General features: G+C 40.1%; 1 protein-coding gene and 1 pseudogene across 1 annotated transcript in view; both read right to left on the bottom strand.

Moving 5' to 3' along the window:
* Window positions 1-24,338, bottom strand: part of ube2e2 (ubiquitin-conjugating enzyme E2E 2) — a 191,759-nt gene that overhangs the window by 123,542 nt on the left and 43,879 nt on the right. The gene's annotated exons all lie outside the window — the stretch shown is intronic.
* On the bottom strand, window positions 3,341-4,063 carry LOC103179941 (annotated as a pseudogene).

Genomic DNA, 24,338 nt, shown 5'->3' with positions numbered 1-24,338 from the left:
CGCCACTGTCAGGCTCTACCTCACTTGAAGGCCGCTATATAAATGCAAGTTGTTGTTTTTGTTAAATGTGTGGTGAGCTTTACATTGTGTCAAATGCAAATAATGCAAATTGGACACAAGAGATAATGAGATAATCTTGAGATAATGAGATCATTGTCAGTTATGAAAACTGCTATTATGTTAGTCAACAAGCTAATCGAAAAAAAGAGAATTTTGATCGAGTATAGTGTCAGTGTTATTTTCAATAATAAACACAATATAAAATACTGTTATCATTGTTTCTCATTATTAAGTTCTGTAGGAAACAGGCCAAACAGATACTGTATACTTTTATAAGATCCCACAGATAACCGGATATACGGCTAAAGCTTAGTCAGATTATCAAATACAAGGGTCGCGAGAAAGAAATTGCAGTGGTGTATGGGTAAATGAAACAAGCTGAACTTTTGTCTTGTCAGCTTGTGAAACTACCAGGACGGGAGGTGAAGACAACAGATCTGTGTTAGAGAAAAGGCACTATTTTACAGGTTGTCACCAAAACAAATGAGGCAAGCCCTGCCCCTCACCCCAGTAAATTACAGTAGATAGATCCCTGTTACATTGTAAATGGTATTTACATTGGGAAGAAGCTAAGTCTTATATGAGGCTTCAAGGTGGGAGAGGCAGAGGTACTCCAGGAAGGTGTTCTCTCTCAGGAGAGACTGGGGACAGAATGGCTGAAAGCTTGTCCAATGCTGGTGGCACAGATTGGGTGGGGAACATAAATCAGACCAGTGTTTGCTGAACAGAAGGAGCAGCTGGACAGTAGGGTTTTATCTGGGGGGTTGTTGGTTAGGACACTGGGAGAAATTCCTTTCTTTTTTCGAATTGTGCTATGGAATTTTCAATATGCAAGATTTTTTTTATTGATCTTTTGCATGTATTTGGGCTTACTTATTCTGACTGATGGCATTTGTGGACGTAAATTGAACAGTTATCTCTACAGGGTACCCTAGATAGTTTGGGAATAAGAGAGGTGCTATAGTAGCATTGAATGGGGTTTTTTTTTGATTTTTCATAGACTGATTAACCTGGTGTTAGGATGAGAATATTTTTGTTTGTGTATTGAAATCCTCTTATGTTATATAAACAAAGAAATTTCAGGACAGAAGTAGACTATTCAAATCATGATATCTATGCCACACAAGCTCTCACTGGAGCCATCCACTTTAAATGTCATAATTGACTTGGCTTCATTAGTCACTTAGGCTAACATGTTCCACTTTCAAATACGCTGTGTGCTCCAGTGACTGCAGCTCATCAGTATTTATTTAAATGGTGGTTTTTATAAAACAATTTATGTAATTTTTGGTTTTGCTCATGTTTTTATTCCAGTGTCTAAAAAACTCATATCTAAAAATTTCAGTGGGCAATTTGTTTCTAGCAGGGAAAATATTTTTGTATCACTTTGGTTCTGGTCGAATTATACCTGAATTCATAAAAAATTGCAAATCTCTTGTAGAATACTGGTGGATTAAAATTCTCCTGCTTAGAGGCCAATACCATTAATTACCCAGATATCATTCTAGTCCAGAAGGTGCATCTCATTAAGCATTAAACAGGAAGGGGCTATATTAATAGCCCTTTGTATATGATCAAGAGCAACTTTTCAAGTCATCCTGTTATAATGTGGTGTTTGGGGCCATAGAATTACACATGGTTTAACAGGTCTGCAAAAATATTGGCTCCCTGTCACCTTTTTGAGTCATCAGGTCACCACCTACAGCTTTTGATGAGGCCTAGCTTCTTGTGCATGTGAGCAGCAATCCCACCAGTCAGCTATGACCTCTTTCACAAAACACACTGATCAGCTTTCATCCTGTGGGCAGAAACCAACCAGTCCACATCAGAAGTGAACCACACCATAGAAAGATTGCTCTGTATTTAGTTAAGGGATATTGAGGCAAATCAGGAGGCAGAGAGGAAAATGATAAATATATTTAATACGATACTTAGTAAATTAGCGTTAGTCAGAAGTGTTCTCAATTCTTCATTTAATATCCTTTCTTTCAGTATTGATATACTGCTTAAATCTATATTAACAGCCCAGTTTAATTTTGTAACATTCTAAGAATTCAGGTCCACATATTATACTGGAGAAATCCTTTAATATGGATTTTACACATTGGTAAGATTTCTCGTCAACATATAGCAAGTGTTGAACTGTAGAAAGTTTTCATTTTACTCTGCAGTCCATGACCATTCGTGGTGGTTAAGATTTTATACCAACCAGTATCCAGTATAGTACAGTACTTCACTTTCTCATTTTAGAGAAGCACAGATTAGCATGCATATTTCAAATAAACTTAGTGTCAGAAGAAGAGGTTTCCTTTGTAGACCACTGATTCCTAAATACAATAGTAATTTGAAATAGTGTCTTATCACGTTGTTGAGACTTCTCAAAGCACTTAAAGTAAATTGACTGTATATTTTGTGGGCGGCAGCCAATTTTGCACAACAGTGTCCAAAAATAGATGGGGATTGAGTGACCAATTTTTTTTAAGGGATTATTACCCCTGGAAAGCGAACCACCAATTGACTAACAACCGGTTTACAATGTACTACTACTACTACAGTGTGTAGGAAGGAGACGTGCATAAGGTTTTTCCCTGCCCGGGAATCAAAAATGAATTCTCTCGCTTGTGAGGCAAGTACTCCAACCAATACGCCACAGGATTCACTTTTTTCTTGGCAGAGTTTTATTTCTTTGAGAGTGTGCATGGAAGGTGGAGGAGTGAAGAAATGTCAGTTTTGTTTACCTCAGGATGGAGAAATCATCAATTAGCATGGGCTGAAGTTTCCCTTCCCCACGTAAAATTGTCGGATAAGCTTGGAAATAAGGGAGTACAATATCTAAACTGGAATTTCAGCTATACATTGGCGTTTTATAAAAAAACACTTAAATAACGCCTGTAAAATTCATTACTCACCATGAGCAAGTTAGTGGAGGCTTTGAACACCAAGATTAATGAGTCAGGTCACCGAAATCTCCTACTGTGTCTGTAGATTTCCAATCTTGAATTTTATTGTGCAATTCTGGTAATTTTCTGATGGCAGCTAAGAATGGGTTTTCTTCATGTTGTCAATATCTTCCCTCAACATAAAACAAAAATCATGTCCAATTGGTTTCTTCTTCCCAGGGAGGCGTGGGCAATTTCCCTGCGATTCTCTATTCACAGTTGACACTGCCCGCAGACTGGTCTTTAACCTTCTGGGGAGTCTGCATTGAATATGCTGGCTCAGTCTAATGACTGCTGTCTGTCCTCTTGCTTTCTGCCGCCTGTCTTATCCACCTGGTTGCTCAGTGTGTGGCCATCTCCTCCAGATTTCTCATGACTGTGACCGAACCCTTCTGGTCCTGGTTTAATTCTGCGTTCCTGTCAGATGTAACACCAGTATGATTAACAGAATGTTTAATCCTGGAAAGAGGAGTGGAGGCAACATGGACAACTCCGGGGATGAGAGAAATTTTGGAGATATTAGGCCACTTGCTATCTTTATCAGTCCTCTAGTGTCTTTATAAAGGTATTGCATGTGGCTTTAAGCAAAGAAGAAGCCTTGATCATTTTCTCCATATCAGGAGTGGAACCACATTGGTCAGGCTGTGCAGACTCCTGGATCTAGTATTCCTGCTGCATCAGCAAATTGCAATAGAGTCGGCGTTCAGACATTTTCCATGTCAAGGAATCGTTGTTCTCACTGATAACTCTCTCCTTTTTTGGTCCTGATGTCTGCCAGGCAGGTTTTGCCACTGCCCTGTGCCACCAACTATTTTTGCCTTTCTGCAGCATTAGCGTTCACAGCATTGAGGTAGAAGTATTGCTTCCCTGGGATGACTAGGTCAACGCGGGTGTTGTCTGCTACGTGACCTTTTATTTCACACAGTGCACATTTGATGCTGCCTTTACTCCCTTTGCAGCATCTTCCTGCGAGTCATGGTACGAGAATATGCTGCCGTCCAGCACAAAGTATGTGGCTGCCAGCCACCTAGGTAGTTGGTCTATTTGTACAGCACCCGCTCCATGTTTTGCCTGTCTGGCTGCTCAGAGTAGCGGCTGCTGAGGGAGAGCTCCAGGTTCGGAAGTTGGGAACTTAATGCACATTTACTGCCATATGTTAATAAATAATAATCCTTACATTTGATATATCACGTTGCTGAGATGTCTCAAACGCTTCACAGGATATATTGTAAAGTCTAGGGACTTGTATATTCTGTGCGTGAAACACGGCATCCAATTGCGCACATCAGTGTTCTACAAAGAGTGGTGGATTGAGTGACTATATATTTTTTTGAGGGAATGTTAAGTTCCAAATCTAATATAAATGACCCAAATTACTTTTCTGCTCCAATATGGGAAATGAAGCTGGGAAAGGCAAAGTAATTTCTCAAGAGGCAAATAAAAATGAGATCTTAATACATTAGTTAGTGAAGAATTTTACTGTTATACTGTCAGTTTGTCTCAATGGGTAGCAGTCTTGCCTCTGGATCAGAAGGTTGTGGGTTCAAGCTCCAAATGAGAACTTGTGAGTTGACAGTCTAAGCTAATGCTCCATTGCAGTACTGGAGGAGCTCTGCATTGTTGGAGGTGCTGTCTTTTGGACAAGATGTTAAACTGAGGTCCACTCGACCTGTTCAAGTGAACATTAAACATCCCATAATACTATTCAAAAAGGTACAGGAGTTTCTCCCGGTGTCTCAGCCAATACCAGGTGAATTAGGCAATCACTTGGCTGACTCTGGGATCTTACTGTGTGCAAACTGGCTGTTGTCTGTAAACACGTAAGCACTATACTGACAACAATTAACTATGAACTTCGACTGTGCTTTCGGTCATCTTTTCCCTCCCTACCCCCCTGGGCTCCCACCCCCAGCTTGGGTGTCAAGTCAGTATTGTTAAGCACCTTCGGACATCCTCCTGATGGGAAAGGCGCTATGTAAATTTGTATTGTGTTGTAAGTGTTTTGGAAATGTTCTGACATTATAGATGCTCTATCAAATGCAAGAGTTGATCATGCTTGATCCAACTGAAATTTACAAATAACTGAGAATTTTTAAAATTCTTTATACTTTAGTTATAGAATAATATGTTATTTGATGATATAACCAGCCCTAAAAAATAACCCGCAGCATTTAAACAAGAGCATATGTTTGGAAAACAATACCAAGCAGTTTCTTTCCTTCCTCAAATGCCCTAGTTTCAGTTTCAGACAGCTTAAATGGGGAGTTTTATTTAAAAAAAGTTTTGAAATTACTTCAGTTTAATGAGGCTCTTTTATTAATAAGGTTAACGAATTAATAAAAACTACTTGGAATAACAATGACATTTGTTTTGGTCTGGTTTGACTAGTCTCATGAGATGTGTAAAAAAGAACTAAGTCATCCTCACTGAACCATGAATCTGAATGTGGGACTGATTAGAATTTAACTTCACATGCTGACTGTAAGGCTATCATGTCATTAGGCTTGATCTTTCCATTTGCAATGTGACCTCCCTCACCCTCTTTGTGCTAGATACAGAGCTATAATAATCATCATCATTGCACTTGATATAGGGTCTTATCACATCATTGAGATGTCTCCAAGCGTTTCACAGAATATACTGTAAAGTCAATTGACTATTTTGCGCCAGCCAATTGCACACAGCAGTGTCCCTCAAACAATTGTGGATTGAATGACTAAATTATTCTTATTTTTTTAAAGGGATTATTACCGAGCCGCCAATCGACTAACACCGGGATCCTATTTATTGCTAGGTAAACAGAGGTGTGTGGACTAAGGAAACTTGCCTAAGGTGTTCGTCCTGTCTGGGAATTGAACCCGGGTTGTTCGTCTGCGAGCCGAATGCTCTAACCAACCTATATGCTACAGGACTCTACAATTATTAACATATATTACAACAAACAGACCATGAGGACTGGTTGCCAATTTGCAGAAAATTTAATTGACAGTTGGCACCGGGATCTTGCAATCTAAATAAAGAGATTCTTTAAGTATTGGATATGAATTACCAGCGTACTCCTAAGCAGGACCCCCCACTCGTCACCATTCTTAGCACAACATCTTGATGCCATTCATCTGCCAAGTGATGGCAAGGAGAAGAGTTTCACTAAAACGTAAGAGGAAAGCTTCAACTTCTTCCATGGTTATTTTGAACCTCCCAAGTCATTAACTACTTGGACAGTTGAATAATGTTGGGAACTCTGCCTACAGTTTTTATGCATGTGCTGATGGCACTTAAATCTACCTTTCTGCTTCCAAACTTGACTCCAGGGACACTGCAATACTGACTGCCTGCCTGGGTGAGCTTTTATTTCCTCCAACCGAATGCTAGTTATCCGGTTTTGGTTCCTGACAGCATCTCTTCCTCGCCTCTGGCTCCAACTCAACCTCCCTGATTGCTCTCTCCAGCTCAAGGAGCCAGCGTGAATTCTTGCCATTTTGTTGACACTCATCTATCTCTCTTTTAAGTCTTATATCTTTTTACTACTGCTTTGATCCACCTCTGGAATATCACTCATCTCCATCTTTACTTCACTCCTATCACAGCCCAAATCCTCAATCATGGCATTGACACCTTGTCTTGATTTCTTAAACAATTTCCAAGCTGGCCTGCCTAGCTTGATCTTCCACACACTCCAGATCCTCAACACTCCCATTGTGTTTCTATCTAGTTCAGTTGGTAGCACTCTTGGACACTGAGGCAGAAGGTTGTTTGTTCAAGCCTCACGTCGGGACTTGGAACTTATATAGTCTAACTCCAATGCTGTGGACAGGTGTGAGTATGCAGTGCTGTGGGTGTGCTACATTGTGACATTCAACTGAGGTCTTGTCTGCATGTTCAAGTGGATGTTACAGATCCCATGGCATTATTCGAAAAGGGAAGGGAGTTTCTCTTAGTGTCCTGGCCAACAATTCTTCAAATAAAATTGGTCATTCACTTCATGACTGCTTGGGGAACATTTCTGTTTCCAAATTGGCTGCCGTGTTCGTCCGCACAACATGCAACCACTGCACTTTACAGTATATCTTGTGAAGCACTTTGGGACATCCTCCTGATGTGAACAGTGCTTTACCAAATCATAGAATCATAGAATTATACAGCACAGAAGGAGGCCATTTGGCCCATTGTGTCCATGCCGACTCTTTGAAAGAGCTGTCCAAATTAATCCCACTCTCCCACGCTCTCCCCATAGCCTTGTAAACTTGTCCTCCCCAAATATCTATCTACTTCTCTCTTGAAAGTTGTTATTGAATCAGCTTCCACCACCCTTTCAGGCAATGCATTCCAAATCTGAACAACTCGCTGTGTGAAAAAATTTCTCCTCACCTCCCCTCTAGTTCTTTTAGCATTTTAAATCTGTGTCCTCTGGTTACGACCCACCCACCAGTGGAAACCATTTCTCCCTGTTCATCCTATCGAATCACCTCATAATTTTGAACACCTCTATTAAATCTCCCCTTAACGTTCTCTGCTCCAAGGAGAATAATCCTAGCTTCTCTAGCCTCTCTTGATAACTGAAGTCCCTCATTCCTGGTACCATGTAAGAATTCTTATTGTTACTAGGCTTCTTTGACCCTCTTCCCCCATCAAATTGACTTCAAGATCTTCGTTCTAACCTTCTGTGAGATAAGATCTTTATCATAATCTACCCTGCTCATATGGGTCTTCATCGATATAACTGTGATGGCAACCCTGACATTTTAATCTGTCTGGTATCTTTAGTCACACCTTCTTAAAGTACCCTTAATAGGAGAATGGTAAAGACTCCAAAAGTGCATATAGCACATCCCGATTTTGTACAATTGTTTCCAAAAACTATTCAGGAAAGGTAGCAAGTCAAGGACAACAGTACAGGAGAACCAGAAAGATAAAAAAGTAATAATGGTTCAGTTCTACACTATAGATATTTCAAGTCAGCACCACATCAATGTTCAATTTACAGTGACACCAAAAAGTACAACTATAGTGATGAATACCGCCAGTATTGACAGTGTTTTGAATTTAATCAGTCACACACAGCCTCTGCATTGGATAACCAGCAGCTGTATGGGACAACCAGATGGATTTTTAAGTACCTGTGATTTATGCTAAATATTGATTAGGCTTAAACAAGACCTGTACCACATATTTCTTCCTTTATGTGAGCCATGCTGTTCTACACATTGATCTTGCAGCTGCTTCAAATTCCTTTCTCATACATGTCAAGGAAGGGTTTGGAGTGGTGAATTCCTCTGAAATATGTGACAGCCTCAATGGTGAAAACTTTTTACATTGTGCACTGTTCTCCCTCTCAATCTAACCTAGGCTGGATGGGACCATGTTTTGGAACAGAAATGTCGACAATGAAGTGTGAAACTATCTTTTGTCTCATTGTTATTTCTGCTGTGTAGCACTAATTTGTACCTGCTCGTGTTTAAAGGGTGCTGTATAAGATCTATGCCTCAACAGTTTTTTTTACCATTTCTTGTTCACACTGAATTATTCCTGGTTTCCTTACAGCATGATTATTTAAAAGGGTAATTTCTGCATAATTTAACATAGATTATACAGTGTCTTCCGTTGGTACTGCTAATTACTACACAAATGGGAAATTAAGATCCAAATCTTAATGCAAACCATTATAGTGCAATTTGTTCCTATTCATTGACAAATGGACACTTATGTGACTGACTTAGAATTCTGCAGCTCATGCATCTGTCAATGCACACATTCCAAACATGATTGCTGTTGCCAGTGTACTTTTAATACCCATCACTTGTATTGGTTATATTGATTAAGATGACTTACAGGAAAGTGTTCATCATACTCCAATTGTGTGGAGGCCAAAGAACCAGGCCTTTCCAATTCTAACAGCACAAGGATCATCCACAAAGTGAACTTTTTGAAAGATCAATCCAGTAGGCCCACATTTTCTTAGTTTATAATAATAATAATCCTTTCATTTGATGTAGCATCTTATCACGTTTTCTAGAGGTCTCAAAGCACTTCACAGAATATACTGTGAAGTGAATTGACTGTAGGCAAATTTTGTGGGTAAAACATAGCAGCAAATTGCGCACAGCAGTGTCCACAAACAGTCGTGGATTGAGTGACCAATTTATTATTTTTTATTAAACCATCTGGTCTCATGATGAGTGCATAGGAAGTCATACAAATTGCTATTTTCTTCCCTTTCTTCCATTATGTTTTATTTTCTGTGCTGAGCTGTTGGAATTTATATCATTTATCAGAGATGCAATGATTATTGGCATATTCAAATAATCACTGGGTGTGAACTGGCCATGTTATGTGACTCAGTGGTAGCACTCTCATTTCTGAGTTAGAAGGTTGTGGGTGATGCTGGGGGTGTGCTGCATTGTTGGATGTGTGGACCTTGGATGAGATGGTAAACTAAGGTCCCATCTACCTATTTCGGTGGACATTAAAAGAAAGCATGGCATTATTTGGGTGAAAATATTTTTTTTAACTGATTGATGGGAAAAAAGTTGGTAATGTGAAATCCAAGTACCACTGTATAAATGAAAGGCTTGCAGTGTTGTTCATAAATATAATGAGATTATTTTCTTATATTACAATACAATACAATGAAGTCTTTATTGAATAATTTATTTTAGCGCTTCCCTTCAGCTGCTGTTCTGGCATTATTCACACAAATCCCTTCATTCCCTAGAAGGGATTGCAATACTGTATGCACACAGTAGTCCTCTACAGAAATGAATGTGACAGTTAGAATGTCTGGCTGTTTATACAAAGGCATAACTTACATCACCTACAATGCCTATTAGTCAAGTACAGTCCAGTAAATCATGCTAAATGATGGAACAGTCTTGTATGAGCAAAAGTGTTAAATCAACCTTTTATACTTATTGTGTGGCTTTTAATTCCATAGAAGAAAAAGAAATGCTCTTATGGTAAATCAAAGAACACTAGAATCAGATCTATTAAATGCAAAGTCACAACTGTGGGTACATCGGGGTTCTTTATACAACCTGCCTTAAGCAATTGTAAATCATTTAAAGATGCAAATTTAACCAGCTAAATTTAACCCAATATTTGGGTTTTACCTAAAGGCGATGATAATAACAATCCTTGCATTTGATACAGTGTCTTATCACCTCTTCAAGGTGTCTCAAAGCGCTTCACAGAATATACTGTAAAGTGTAGTGACTGTATATTTTGGGGGCGAAACATAAACGATAAACTATTGACTTATACATTTTATAATATTTTAACAGTAATCCTTTGGCTACTAAAATTGAACATCCCATAATCAGGGATTCAAGTTAAACAACACAGTATATAATGCAAAGCTTTATTTTCAGATCAATGCAGTTATTGGACATTATTTTCTTCAATCAGCACCAAGCCACAAGTGCACAATTTTCCAATCTGCTACTATGCAGTCAGAAACCCCCAGCAATAATTACAGTTGTGTACAAGAATGAAACAGAAATTATGATCCCGTGTCAAACTAATGTCAGAATTAAAATGTGACAGTAAGAAAAATTCAAATCTGTATTCACTAAGTCAGAAATGGACCCGACTCAATGGTCAGCAGTGGAAGAAACAATGTACAAAAAAGATGTGACTTTTTATTGATCAATCTGAATTGAAATAAATTCAAGGAGGGAAGCCTTGTAGAAGGTTGTTTCGTGGGTTAACACAATTTTCTGAAAAAAAGGAGCTGGCATAATGTTCACAAACAATTCAGTGACATTGAGAAGACTTCCAAGTAAACGCTGTGTTCAACTGCCAAGCAATGAAAGCAACTGGAGAAGAATCCAAAAGAAAAAGAGCTAATACCAGTTAAGTGTGGCACTGGTGTTCAGTACGAGAGACTGAAAGCACTCTGGGAAGTTACCCTGCGTGAGGGTCGCAGAATAGCGTCCTGCTTGAGGGTGCCATATATATGCAAGTTGTTGTTGTTGCTGTTGAAAGGTTAAAGGGGTTTGTATTTTTCCCTCCCCACCTCCCTTTTCCCCTTCTCCTATTCCTGCCTCCACACTTTTGACCCCCTCTCCCCCTCTTCTCTCACTTCATTGATTTCCGAATGAAACCCACCACCCCTTGACCCCATCACTACAACAACAACTCGGATTTATATAGCGCCCCCCACCCCGGACGGCGTCTCAGAGCGCTTCACAATAATGGATCCCGGGGCCGAGCCAGGGGGAGGGGGAAGAAGGTGACCAAAGGAGTAGTCGAAAAGAAAGGTCTTTAGCCAAGACCTGAAAGTAGAAGAGAGGGGGCTACCTCGCTCATAACTTTCCAGCTCAACCTTGTTGTCCAGCTCCCTAAGAAATATCATCAACGCCTCTCTGCAAACTGGCACTATTCCCAGCACCCTTAAAAACAGCCATAGCCATCAGCACCCCACACCCTCAAAAAACCTTCATTTGACCCATCTCTGTTCTCTAACTACCATCCCATCTCAAACCTTCCCTTTCTTTCCAAGATTCTGGAATGAGTCGTTGCTTCCCAGCTTCACTCTTTCCTCTCCCGCCACTCCCTTTATGAACCCCTCCAATCGGGTTTCCATGCTACACGCAGTACAAAGGCATCCTTAATGAAAGTTACAAATGACATTCTGTCCCTCTGTGATCAGAGCTCTCTCCATCTTCTTGTCCTTCTCGATCTCTCTGCTGCATACGTTACTGTTGCCCATTCTATTCATCTCCACCTACTCTCCTCTCAGCTCTACCTTCATAGTTCTATCTTTGTCTTTACATCCATTAAAGACTTTTCCTCTAACCTTTGCAATGTCAGGTGTGGCATTCCTCGGGGCTTTGTCTATTGTCTTCTCCTCTTGAATATTTACTTGCTCCCATTCAGTGATGTCATCCACAGGTATGGGGTTAACTTCCACATGCATGTGAATGACACTGAACTCTATCTCTGCCTCCACCCTCAACTCCAGGACCACTGCTGTCCTGGCGGATTGTCTGACAGACATCAAGTCCTGGATGAGAGCCAACTTTCTCCAGTTGAATGTCGACAAGACGGAGGCCCTCCTACTTGGTTTCTGTCAGCACTTCCTCACCTCAGGCGCTGACGGCATCACTATTCACGGATGCACTTTACACCTCACTGAGCTAGTTTGGAACCTTGCTATCTTATTCGACCCTCAACTGTCCTTGAAACCCCACATCCATGCCAAGACCTGTTCTACCTTCCCCCACCTCCTCAATATTGCCCGCCTCCACCACTACCTTTCTTTTCAGGCCGCTGAAACCCTCATCCATGCTTTCATTATGTCTGGGCTTAACTCTCCTAACTCCTGCTCACTGGAGTTCCCAAGTCTTCACTTCACAAACTGCAGATTATTCAGAAGTCTATGTAGTATATTTATCTTAGCTTAGCTAATGGTAGAAATGACAAAATTGCCCATGCACAGACACCTTTCTCCCATAATAATAAATAATAATAATAATAATAACCCTTGCATTTGATATCGCGCCTTGTCACTAAGACGTATCAAAGTTCTTCTCAGAATACACCGTACAGTGAACTGACTGTATATTTTGTGGACAAAACAATGCATACAGTGGTCATGGATTGACTGATCAAATTATTATTTTTTTAAAAAGGGGTCATTACCCTGGAAAGCGATCCACCCAGTCTTGTGGAGTAAGGAAACTTGCCCAAGATTTTGCCCCATCCAGGAATTAAACCCAGATCCTTTTGCTTGTGAGGCGATTGCGCTAACCACTATGCTACAGGCCTCTATAATACAGATTGACAAACTTTAGAAATCGAGCACTTTAGATATAACAACAAGGAGTTGCATTTATATAGCAGCCTTCACATGGGGTAGCGTCCCAGAGCACTTTTAGCCTCTAATCATCATGTGTCTAAACATTATCAGTACCACCATTGAGTTGAGATGCAACCACGTGAATGGGCCTCTGAAACACTCAACCCTTTGTCCTACATCCCAGCCTTTACGCAAAATTCAACTCTGTGTGAAAGACAGACCTGATAGACAAAAATGTCCTCTGACTTCAGCGAACCTAACATATTGAGTACAGTTTTGGGATGGCTCAACAACATGATAAGGCACGATATCAAATGCAAGGATTATGACTATTACTACTATTGTATCTTCTTAAATATTATCAAATACAGATTCTATTACTTCACAGAATACATTTTTTCCTGTTATCATAATACATTATGTAATACATAGTACAATATACAGGGCAACATCATTATAATGCCCCCACCGCCCAGCCCCCACACCTCCATATTGCAAATACACTTAGTTAGACCATGGCGTGAGTCTACTGTGTGGTCCTGTGCACAATTCTTCCAGCATTGACTAGCTGAATTTCCATACTAAAAATTGGCCATCTCTCTGGGTGATCAGGTTGCCGTTGTTCTGTAATGCACAACATGGAAGTGGGTCATTGTCTCACGTTCACTTATAATGTGGACCTGAGAGATTGGACCTATCTGATCGCATTATAATGGGGTTGCTCTGTATAATGCAAATCTTTTTAATGACATGTAAATGTTTCTGCTGACGGTGGTTACTTTTTACATTAATTCAATGCACTCCGCTTTAATCAAGTATGTTGGTGTTAATTTTGAATCCTGTCTCAGTGCTTGCATACAAAACAATTCAGTTTAAGCATGCATTTGTAATATTTTTGCAAATTGAGTCTCTTTTTGATCAGAATTTATGCTCTGTTTCACTTTGCACAAACATGAACACTTCTACAGGGATTCCCAAATGTGCGTGAGTGTGTGTGTTTAAACCACTAAAATCATGTGAAGAATGATCACAAAATCATTGTGATCTTCAGACTGATTCCCTCAAGAGTAGTGCGAAGATCACAACATCAGTTCGGATGAAGAAAGCTCTTTGGCCAATTGGTCAACTTCTGGTGGCCGGCATTTTGAAGTGAGAAAACATGATTTAAATGAGCGGGCTGTTGTTCTGCATGCATTTGGGATTTTTTGTTAAGTAAATACCAGGAAAATAAATTAGCAATTTCTAAAAAGAATTACATGCTCATTACTCCAGCCTTGCCAGGCTCTGTTGGTTCCCTATCTCCCCACTCTTCTGCTTGCCCCCTTCACTCAGCAACATTACAGTACTTCAAACAAACCGTTTTTTAAAAAAATCAACAGGTTACTATGGCTTGATTACTGCACATTTTGTCGGTCACCTGCTCAGCACTACACTTTGATAAATTTATCAAATAGGGAGAAAACCCCCCATTGCTTACAAACTTTATTGGAATTATACATATTCTGTTACTTAGAATACATATACTCGTTCTGGCTCCGTTTTTTAAAAAAAATTCTGTTTTAATTTTGTACTTTCACATTTAATATAGCAGGACTTTTTTCCCCCAACTTGTTTTTAACCTTTTTGTTCCTCTGGTTATGGAAGTGAAATGAGAGTAAAAGATAGTGCCTGACTTAGCCTGTCATGGACCTCAATTTCAACGGTAGAGCCCAGTAAAGCGTGATACAATCATGTTGGGTTTAGAGTCAATGGGTGAATGTAAATACTCCAATTGCTTTAAATTAGAGAGAAGAACAGATCAGTCGTATTCCTTGCAGGTACAGACATGGATTTGTCTTACACCATGACAACACATCAGGTCCATTCATAAGAGCCAGTTAAAGAAAATCATCACTGTAAAGTAGCATAAGACAACAACTAAAGTCCAAATGATATTCCTTGAAAGTAGAGTGCATCAGGTTCTGCTCCACACTCCAGTAACTGAAGATTTTAATTGAATTTAAACCACTTCACTTTAGGGTTTAGAGGCATTTGTTCTCAGTTAATGGATTACTTAAGTGTGTAGTTTATGCATTTCAGCAGCAGTCGCCTCATGGTTTAAGAGTCCCACTGTCATATTTTAAACAAACATTCATCTCCAACATGGTGAATGGATTTTTGTAGAATGTGACAGTCTGCTGTCTGCTTTAAGTTCTTCGTGGCTCTAAGATACACCAATTCAAGTTGAAACACTTCTCATATATAATATTCCCCAATTAGTGTCAGCCTCACTAAGTCACCAGAGGCTCAGAGGCAGTTACGACTCTGAGACAGAAGTTTGTGGGTTCAAGCTCCACATTGGGGACTTTGAATTCACAGTTTAGGCTGACATTGCTGGGTAAGTGCTGCATTGTCAGAGATGCCGTCCTTCAGATGATTCTTTAAATCAAGGTCCCATTTGCCTCTTCAGATTGATGTTAAAGATTTCATGACACTATTTAAAAAGAGAAGAAAGTTTTTCCTGGTGTCCGGCCACCAATCCCACCGATAAAATTGGTCATTCACTTCATGGCTGTTTGTGGGATATTTGGTGTGCAAACTAACTGCTGTGCTTGCCAAACAAATACACAGTCACTTTACAATAAATCCTGTGAAGAACTTCGAGAAGTCTCAATAACATCTCACTATATCAAATGTTATGATATATTATGCTTCTTCACAAGCAAAAAGTGTCAGCCTGGCTCAGTCAGTAGCACTCTTATCTCTGAATCAGAAGGTTGTGGGTTGTTCAGGTGCACATGAAAGATCCTATGGAATTAATTGAAAATAATAATAATAATAATCCTTGCATTTGATATAGCACCTTATCACATCTTCGAGATGTCTCAAACTAACTGTATACTTTGTGGGCGAAATACAGTAGCCAATTACACACAGCAGTGTCCCATAAACAGTCGTGGATTGAGTGACCAAATTATTATCCTTTAGAAAGAATTATTACCCTCGGAAAAGCGATCCACTAATCGACTAACAACTGGGTTCCTAATTACTGCTTGTTAAACAGAGTAATGTGGAGTAAGGAAACTTGCCCAACGTTTCGTCCTGCACGGGAATTGAGCCCAGGTCCTCTCGCTTGCAAGGTGAGTGCTCTAACCAATACACTACAGGACTTTACAGAAAAAAAGGTGTTTCTCTTGATGTCTTGGCCAACAATCTTCCAGATAAAATTGTTCATTTACTTCATGGCTTTCCGTGGGTCACTGATGTGGGAAACAGTGATTACACTTTTGAAGTGGTTTGAACCGTTCCAACAACATAAGAAGGTACTATACTAAAAATAAGGAAATGCTAATTTTGTTACATTACTAGTACCTACAATGGGACTTATTAAACACAGCTGCAAGATTAACCATAACATTTAAAAAAGTGTACACAGGATTTTTTCCAATATCATGATAATTAAAATACATTTCTGGTTCTGGCCTAGATTCACTACCTCACTTTTTGTCTAAATTATTCCACAATGACTTAGAAAAATGGTATCCAATTACTGAAATCTACATGAAAAAGCTGGAGCAATTTAATGGCTTAGGTTGATCTAATTTCTATCCACAGAGCAATACATAAGATCAGTATTTGAAAGAACACTTACTTGACAATGGAATATTTAAAATATCTGAAATATCTCAGTGCTTGATATGAGAAAAGATAGAGTACATTACTGAGTAATTAGCCTTATTTTAATATTGTTCTTATGAGCCTCACATGAATACCTTTTAACACATAACATAAGGCTACAGAACATACTGTACCTAGACCTAATATAATTCTAAACCCAGCAGACTCCAAAGATATCAGCCATACTGCAAAACTGAAATAGTAATTTGAACATTTTTAATGAACCTGAAAATTAATGCTGTGCACTGTACTTTATTGTAGGTATTGCATAGAATAACTAAAATATTAAAAAAGGAACCAAAAGCACAACATAGGCAAAATGTGTTTTACATCAAGATTCTATTAATTCAGTAAGACTTCCAGTAAGACACTGCTGTGCACAATTGGCTGCCGCGTTTTGCCCACAAAATATACAGTCAATTCACTTTACAGTATATTCTGTGAAGCGCTTTCAGACGTCTCAGAGTCAACCCATTGTGTGTGTGTGGGGGGGGGTGGGGGGGGGGGAGGGTGGAGGTAATTGGGTTCTATTCGGGGCAGAGCTGGCACCAAGGTGACATGAGTGTCAGAATTGAATCAAACCTATGTGGCAATCTCGGTTGTCTCGTTCCTGGAGAGGCAGATCCACTCTACTGCAAGACACTGCTGAAACAGACAAGTAAGCCTGGTTCATCAGCAGGATATGGAAGGACAAACTGAGGGGAGGGATTCTTCCCACTCGGTTCCTTTTAGCTCAGGAAGTCAAAGTCCTAACAGGTAGGGTGGTCCTCGCTGGACAAGCAGTGGGAAGCTTGCCAGACAGTACTCACAATGGCAAAACCTGCTCTTTTAGTTAATTCATCTCCAGCAGTACCCCAACACACATTCTGGTTCCCTAAACCTTGTTTCTTGTCAGCCTGTGTCTACTATTTTCCGAAAACAGATAAAGATAAATGAGTCCCTTCTGGAGTGGAGGGGGGAATGTGCATTTTATACCAGACAAAGGGAAATTTCCATGCAATCGTGGAACTCTCAGTCTGGTTTTGATACTGTTAAATGTAATGATGGCTTTCTGCATGTGTCGCACACCCTGATTCGCAAGACTTCTGCTTCCATCCTTGGATTTCCATGGATTCCTGCGTGGAATCCTGTAGCTCAGCGGCTAGAGCACATGCCTCGCAAGTGAGAGACCTGGGTTTGATTGCCGTCAGGGCGAAACACTGGCCAAGTTTCCTTACTTCACACACCTCTGTTTACCTAGCAGTAAGTAGGATTAGTGGATTACTTTTCCGGGGGCAATCATTCCTTCACTCAATCCACGACTGTTTGTGGGACACTGCTGTACGCAATTGGCTGCCGCGTTTCGCCCACAAAATATACAGGTCTTGAAGATGTGATAAGGCGCTATATGAAATGCAAGATTGCTATTATTATTATTATTATTATTATTATTTGAGGTCTCACAACTCAGAACAATGAGGTGTTTACCTAAAAAAAAGTTTATATCACAGCCATTTTTGACCATCTAAATACTTTTTCAACCATATAATCCCTTCTTTTCTGACGTCTTTTTTATTTATCTCTTGAATCTACAAATCTTACTTTTCTTACAAAAGCATTTTGCTTGACTTCAGTTATTTCTGAATGTTTTTTCTCCTAGTGCTTTTATCTTTAGCTATAGTGCTGCAGTAAATAATTTGTTGGCATCAACTTTGTCAATCCCCTTCATAATTGTGAAACATTTAATTAGGTCACCTGAATAAAATGAACTCAACTTCCTCAAAACATAAATTCCCAATAGCCTGAATAAACTTGGTTGCGTGTCTCAGCAGTTTCACAAGGCTAGTATCTTTCCAATGATTTGGTCTGTACATTACTATCTCTGCTAATTTAATACTTTTCTCACTGCAGCTAAGCTCTGGGCTGACAGTTTCATACATTTCTCCATTTGACTACATAATTCCCTTCCTTCGTTCCTTACTCCCACAGTAATTATCTTACAGTTATTCACATCGAGCCCTTCGGTCACCTGTTGACCCAGTTACCTAAAAATTACAAATCCTTTTGAATCAGCTTGCATTCTTTCTCATTATTTGCTTTGCCTTCCTTTTTTTTAACATCATCTGAAAATTTACATTTTGCATATGGTTCCCTATCCTTACAAGCATTATATTTTACAAGCAGTACAGGTCCAAATAATTAACCTTGGGATATTCCAGTCATAATATCTTTTCAGTTTGAAAGGTTCCTTTCTACGATTATTTTGTCCTATTTCTAAAACAATTATTTGTCCAGTAAGATTCATTAACCGGCTGGAAGTACAGTTTACTGAAATTTACTCTATTTTTATTCAGTTATAAAACACTTTTATGCTACTATAAAACCAACAAAGGCTGACACTTTATGCCTGATCTTAAAAAAGGATAATAAAATTATTTTATGCACCAGAGCTTAACCTTTTAGTCAAAGACAATGTTTTTTGGGCTTTGGCTATATTTTGGTCTGGTTCTTTTAAAGTACTGCTTTTCTTCCATTCGACAAATTGCATTACAAAGACTGAAATATTCACTATTAATGGATTTTCAGAATTCAGTCTAGTTTCTATTGAGAACATATGGGTTTATTCAATGGTTTATATTTCACAATTCACAAATACATTTTTCATATAACATATTGCCCAGAACTGTTTGTTCTGGGCAAGCCAAATGTTGAATATGTCTCAATGGATTTGCAGCAATTAAGTCAGAATCATTTTATAGAATCATAGAATCATAGAGCACAGAAAGAGGCCATTCAGCTCATCTCGTCTGCACCGACTCCTAAAAGAGCAATCCAATTCAATCCCCCTGGCCCACTTTCTCTCCATACCCCTGCAATCCTGTCCTCCCCAAATACCCATCTACTTCCCTCTTAAAAGTTGTCATTGAATCGGCTTCCATTACCCTTTCAGGTAATTCATTCCAGATCCGAACAACTTGCTGGGTGAAACATTTTTTCCTAACCTCCCCTCTGTTTCTTTTAACAACTATCTTAAATCAGTGTCCTCGGGTTACTGACCCACATGCCAGTGGAAATAGTTTTTCCTGGTTCAACCTATCAAATCCTCTCATGATCTTGAAAACCTCTATTAAATCCCCTCTTAATCTTCTCTGCTCTAGGGACAATAAATCTAGTTTCGCTAACCTCGCCTCATAACTAAGGTCCTTCATTCCTGGTACCATCCTGGTTAACCTCCTTTGCACCCTCTCTAATGCCCTAATATCTTTCCTAAAGTGCGGCGCCCAGAACTGAACGCAGTACTCCAACTGAGGCCTAACCAGCATTTTATAAATATTCAACATAACCTCCTGACTTTTGAATTCTATGCCCCTATATATAAAACCTGGTATCCCATATGCTTTTTTAATAGCTATATCTACCTGTCCTGCCACCTTCAGAGATTTGCTTATGTGGACCCCCAGGTCTCTCTGTTCATTTGCCCCTTGATTTCAAGATCCTCATCCTCACCTACAAGGCCATTCACGGCCTCGCTCCCTCCTACCTCTCCAACCTACTATCCCCCTACCTACCTGCCCGTACCCTCCGTTCCTCTGGCTCCGGTCTGCTCCACGTCCCCCGCCCCAACCATCGGTGGTCGGGCCTTCAGCCTCTCAGCCCCCAGGCTCTGGAACTCCATCCCCCAGTGCCTTCGCCTTGCTTCTTCCCTTTCCTCCTTCAAGGCCGGTCTCAAAACCTTTCTCTTTGACCGTGCCTTCAGCTCCCCTCTCGACTCTCTTCCCCCTCCTCGCTCCCTCCCTTCCCTCCCCTCACCCTGACCATTTCCCCCTCCTCGCTCCCTCCCTTCCCTCCCCTCACCCTGACCATTTCCCCCCTGCTCGGGTCATGACCCAACTGTGCAGTGCCTTGGGACGTCCTCCTGACGTGAAAGGCGCTTTATAAATGGAATCTTGTTGTTGTTGTTGTTGTTAAGATTGTACCATCTAGCTTATACGGCCTCTCCTCATTCGTCCTACCAAAATGCAACGCTTTTCATTTCTCCACATTAAATCTCATTTGCCATGTTTCTGCCCATTTTATCTATCTGTCTAAGTCCTCTTGTAGTCTGGTGCTATCTTCCTCACCATTAACTACTTTTCCTAGCTTAGCATTGTCTGCAAATTTGGAAATTGTGCTCCCTATATCCAGGTCTAGATCATTAATATAGATCAGAAAGAGCAGTGGTCCCAGTACCGACCCCTGAGGGACACTACTACACACCTCCCTTCAGTCAGCAAAGCAACCGTTTGGTACCACTCTCTGCTTTCTGTCTCCTTTCCAGTTCGGGATCCATGTTGTCATAGTCCCTTTAATACCGTGGGCTGCTATTTTGTTTATAAGTCTCTTATGTGGCACTTTGTCAAATGCCTTTTAAAAATCTAGATAAACTATGTCTACTGCATTATCTTCATCTACCCTCTGAGTCACTTCATCAAAAAATTCTATTAGGTTTGTCAGACATGATCTGCCTTTAACAAATCCGTGTTGACTGTCTGGTCAAAAACCACTTTTGCTCGTTTCCAGCATATCAGAACATCCTGCTTGCTGATTAACTTCCTCAAAATATTTATCAGTGTTTCACAATTTTTTTGCATCTTTAATTACCCTGGAGTACAGTTCAACAATTCCAGGGGATTTATTGGTTTGCAGCATCTTGAGCCTATCTAGAACCTGTGCCTTGCTAATAACAAAATCCTGGATCTCAAATATTTTGCAATAAAAGCAACAACTTGTATTTATATAACACCCTTCATATGGGCAGCATCTGTGTTAGATGTTGGACAGCATACTTTTAGTGTCTGGTCATAAAATCACTGCTAACATGTCCTCTGGAATTCTCTTCCAAAGTCACTTTGTCTTGCCATCTCTCGCTTCTTTCAAAAACCTCATAACATCTGTATTTTCAACTGTGGCTTGATCACCCCTAAATTCTTTTCACTTTGTGATTGATGTGCATTTAAGATTTTCTTTCATATGAAAAGCACTACATGAAAGCAGTCTTCTGCCTATACATAACACATTTTTCATGTTGCTATACTTTGTTAAATGAAAGTGGAAAATTAGCCAAGGAGCTGAATAACCTGGGACCAGTCCCAGACTAACACGATTACAAGTAAAGCTTGATATGTTGTTATGAACCTTTGGCTATGTACTTTTTTTATGATTAACCTACTGTCAATTTCCATCATTCCTGTTTTTATTTAAGATTGATTTTCATTTGTAAACTCAACTGAAGGAGAGGAAACTTTTGGGAGGAGGGAAGGAATGAAGGAAGCAGGGTCTCCCTGGGGCAAAATCTTCTCCAAGATGACAATCTTGGTAATGGAATGTCAAAATCAAGTCAACCCTCTGTGACGTAATCCAGTTCCTGAGCAAAACGTTCTTCTGTAATGTTCATAGTATCAAATTAATATTACAATAATAATCTTTGCATTTGGTATATTTGGTATAGGGTCAATCATGTCTCAAAATGCTTCACAGAGAATTGCCAACAAATGTAGTCACTGTCCAATTATAGGCCAACCCGGCAGGCGATTTTCATTTACTGTACTTTCTGGAATTAGGTAAGCAGGGTGCATCCCTCCAGGAAGTGTGTGAAGATTCAATTCCAAGTGAGATATTGTGGCTCTGCAAGGCTTGAGGGGAAACCTTGAAGGTATTGATTGGAAGACGGGCAACTGTACCTGGGGCTCTGACCACATCAGCCTGCACAGATGTTCATTACATCTCTCGCTTCCAATGTGAAATCTCAGTTTTTTGTTCAACCTCCACCTATCTTTAAAGCCCTACATCTGGGCTATCAGTTGCTTTCCCTCACCTCTGCAATATCGCCTGGCTCCACCACTACCTCTCTCTCCAATCTGCTGAGGGCCACATCCACAAGTTGTTCATCTCCAGGCTCAATTATTCCAACATTCTTCTCCCCAGCTTCTCCCTATGCAAGCTGCAGACCATCCAAAATTCTGTATCCTGTGTGCTCTCCCATTTCAGGCTCCATGTTCCCTTCACCCCTATCCTCTCTTGGTTCCACTGGCTCTCCATCCCCCAGCAGATCAATTTCAAGATTCTTTCCTCGTGTTCAAATGCCTTCATTGCCTCAACCCATCTCTGCAACTGCATGCAACCCTCCAGCCCTGGATGCTCCTTCTGCTCAGCAAACAATGGCTTGCTTCAAGTCCCCACTCTAGCCCTCCATTACTAGGTGAACCTTCAGCCATATTGCCCTTGCTCTCTGGAATTCCATTCTGGAGTCCCTCCACCTTGTCCCCTCACACTCCGCCATCAAAGACCCACCTTAAGACCCATCATTCACTTATAACATAAACAATCACTGCACAGTAAATCCCGTGAAATTCTTTGCAATGTCCTCCTGGCATGAAAGGTGCTATACAGAATGCAAGGATTATTATCTTGTCAATCCAGCTCGGCCTGTTGTGTGAAGTGTTTTGAGACATTCCAAGATATCTTACTTAGAATGTAATGTACACACACTCCCTGGAGGCATGCACCCTGCTTAACTGATTCCAGAAAGTGCCTTGTTGGCCTACAAATGTACAGTCACTGTGCTTCTCTGTGAAGCTCTTTGAGACATTACAGGTACTGTAGGTAATGATTGGAAGATGGGAAAATGTGAAAGGCGCAATATAAATGTAAATAATTGTTGCTTCAATTGCTGGTTTTTATCAATAGCTGGAAATGTGGTGGACACTAACTTTTGCTTGGACACTGTCCTTCTGGATCACACCAACAAGGGGAAGAATGGGCACTCTGGTCATTCCTACCTCTTTTCAGTGATAGCAAAGTCCCAATGTATTTATGCTCGTGGCTGCAGTGAGCGAGGGAGTGAGGGAACCAGCCTACACAGAGCTGTTGTGGAGTATCCTGGAGGTAGAGGCAGTTTTATGACAGGCATGTCTATTTGCCAAATCCCCCTTCACATGAGGACTGGGATTAAGTAGGTGGTGTTAGGTATTGGTGGACACCAGAATTTTAAGATCATCAGAAAATGAAGAATTGATGATGCAATTAAAATGCATTAAAATGTTAGATTACCTAATCATTATGGTAGGAAATAAACTTAACTTTAAAAATACTGTACTTTGAATTATATCAGCAACCTTGTAATGCAAGGGACAGGCGGTGGCTGGATTTGAGTTAATCAATCAGATAATGTCAGATATGATATGGTCAGACTCAACATCAGCCTTAAGGCAGGAGTCAAATGCTTCATCCTAGCATATAAAGTTCAGTGATGGCAATTATTTCACAATGAATCATTAGGGATTCAACACTACAGTTTTCCCCAATGATTTATTTGACTTAAGTCCAGCAGTTCCAATGATTGTTCTGCACCTATCTTCAATATTAATGAAAGTGACTTTTAAAATGACAAAATTGTAGAAAACACACTGATGATTTATAGATACTGTGGCAAAGTGCTATAAATACAGCAGGTGTGCACTCTTGCCTCCAGTCCAGAAAGCTGTGGGATCAAGTCCCACAATGTGACTTTTGAGTTCATAGTTTAGGCCATGGATAGCCAACTTGTGGCCCACATTACAATTTTACACATGAGTAATGCAGCTCAGTTACTTCCCATCCTTAGAATGATATGTTAAACCAAGGACCAGTCTATTTATTCAGGTAGCCATTAAAGATCCCATAATGTTAATCCAAAAGAGAAGAGAGTTTCTCTTGGTGTTCTGCCTAATAATCTTCCAGATAAACTGGTCATTCACTTCATGACTGCTTGTGGGATATTGCCACGTGGAAATTGTCTGCCCATATTCTCCTACAAATATACGGTCACTACAGTTCACAGAAATTGTTTGAAGTAATTTGAGAGGTTGCCAATATTAAAGGTGGTATAT

This window comes from Callorhinchus milii, unplaced genomic scaffold (genome assembly GCF_018977255.1).
Source record: "Callorhinchus milii isolate IMCB2004 unplaced genomic scaffold, IMCB_Cmil_1.0 Scaffold2, whole genome shotgun sequence".
NCBI classification, from domain to species: Eukaryota; Metazoa; Chordata; class Chondrichthyes; order Chimaeriformes; family Callorhinchidae; genus Callorhinchus; species Callorhinchus milii.
Note: the sequence above shows the minus strand (reverse complement) of the source record. Positions and strands in the feature narration are given on the sequence as shown.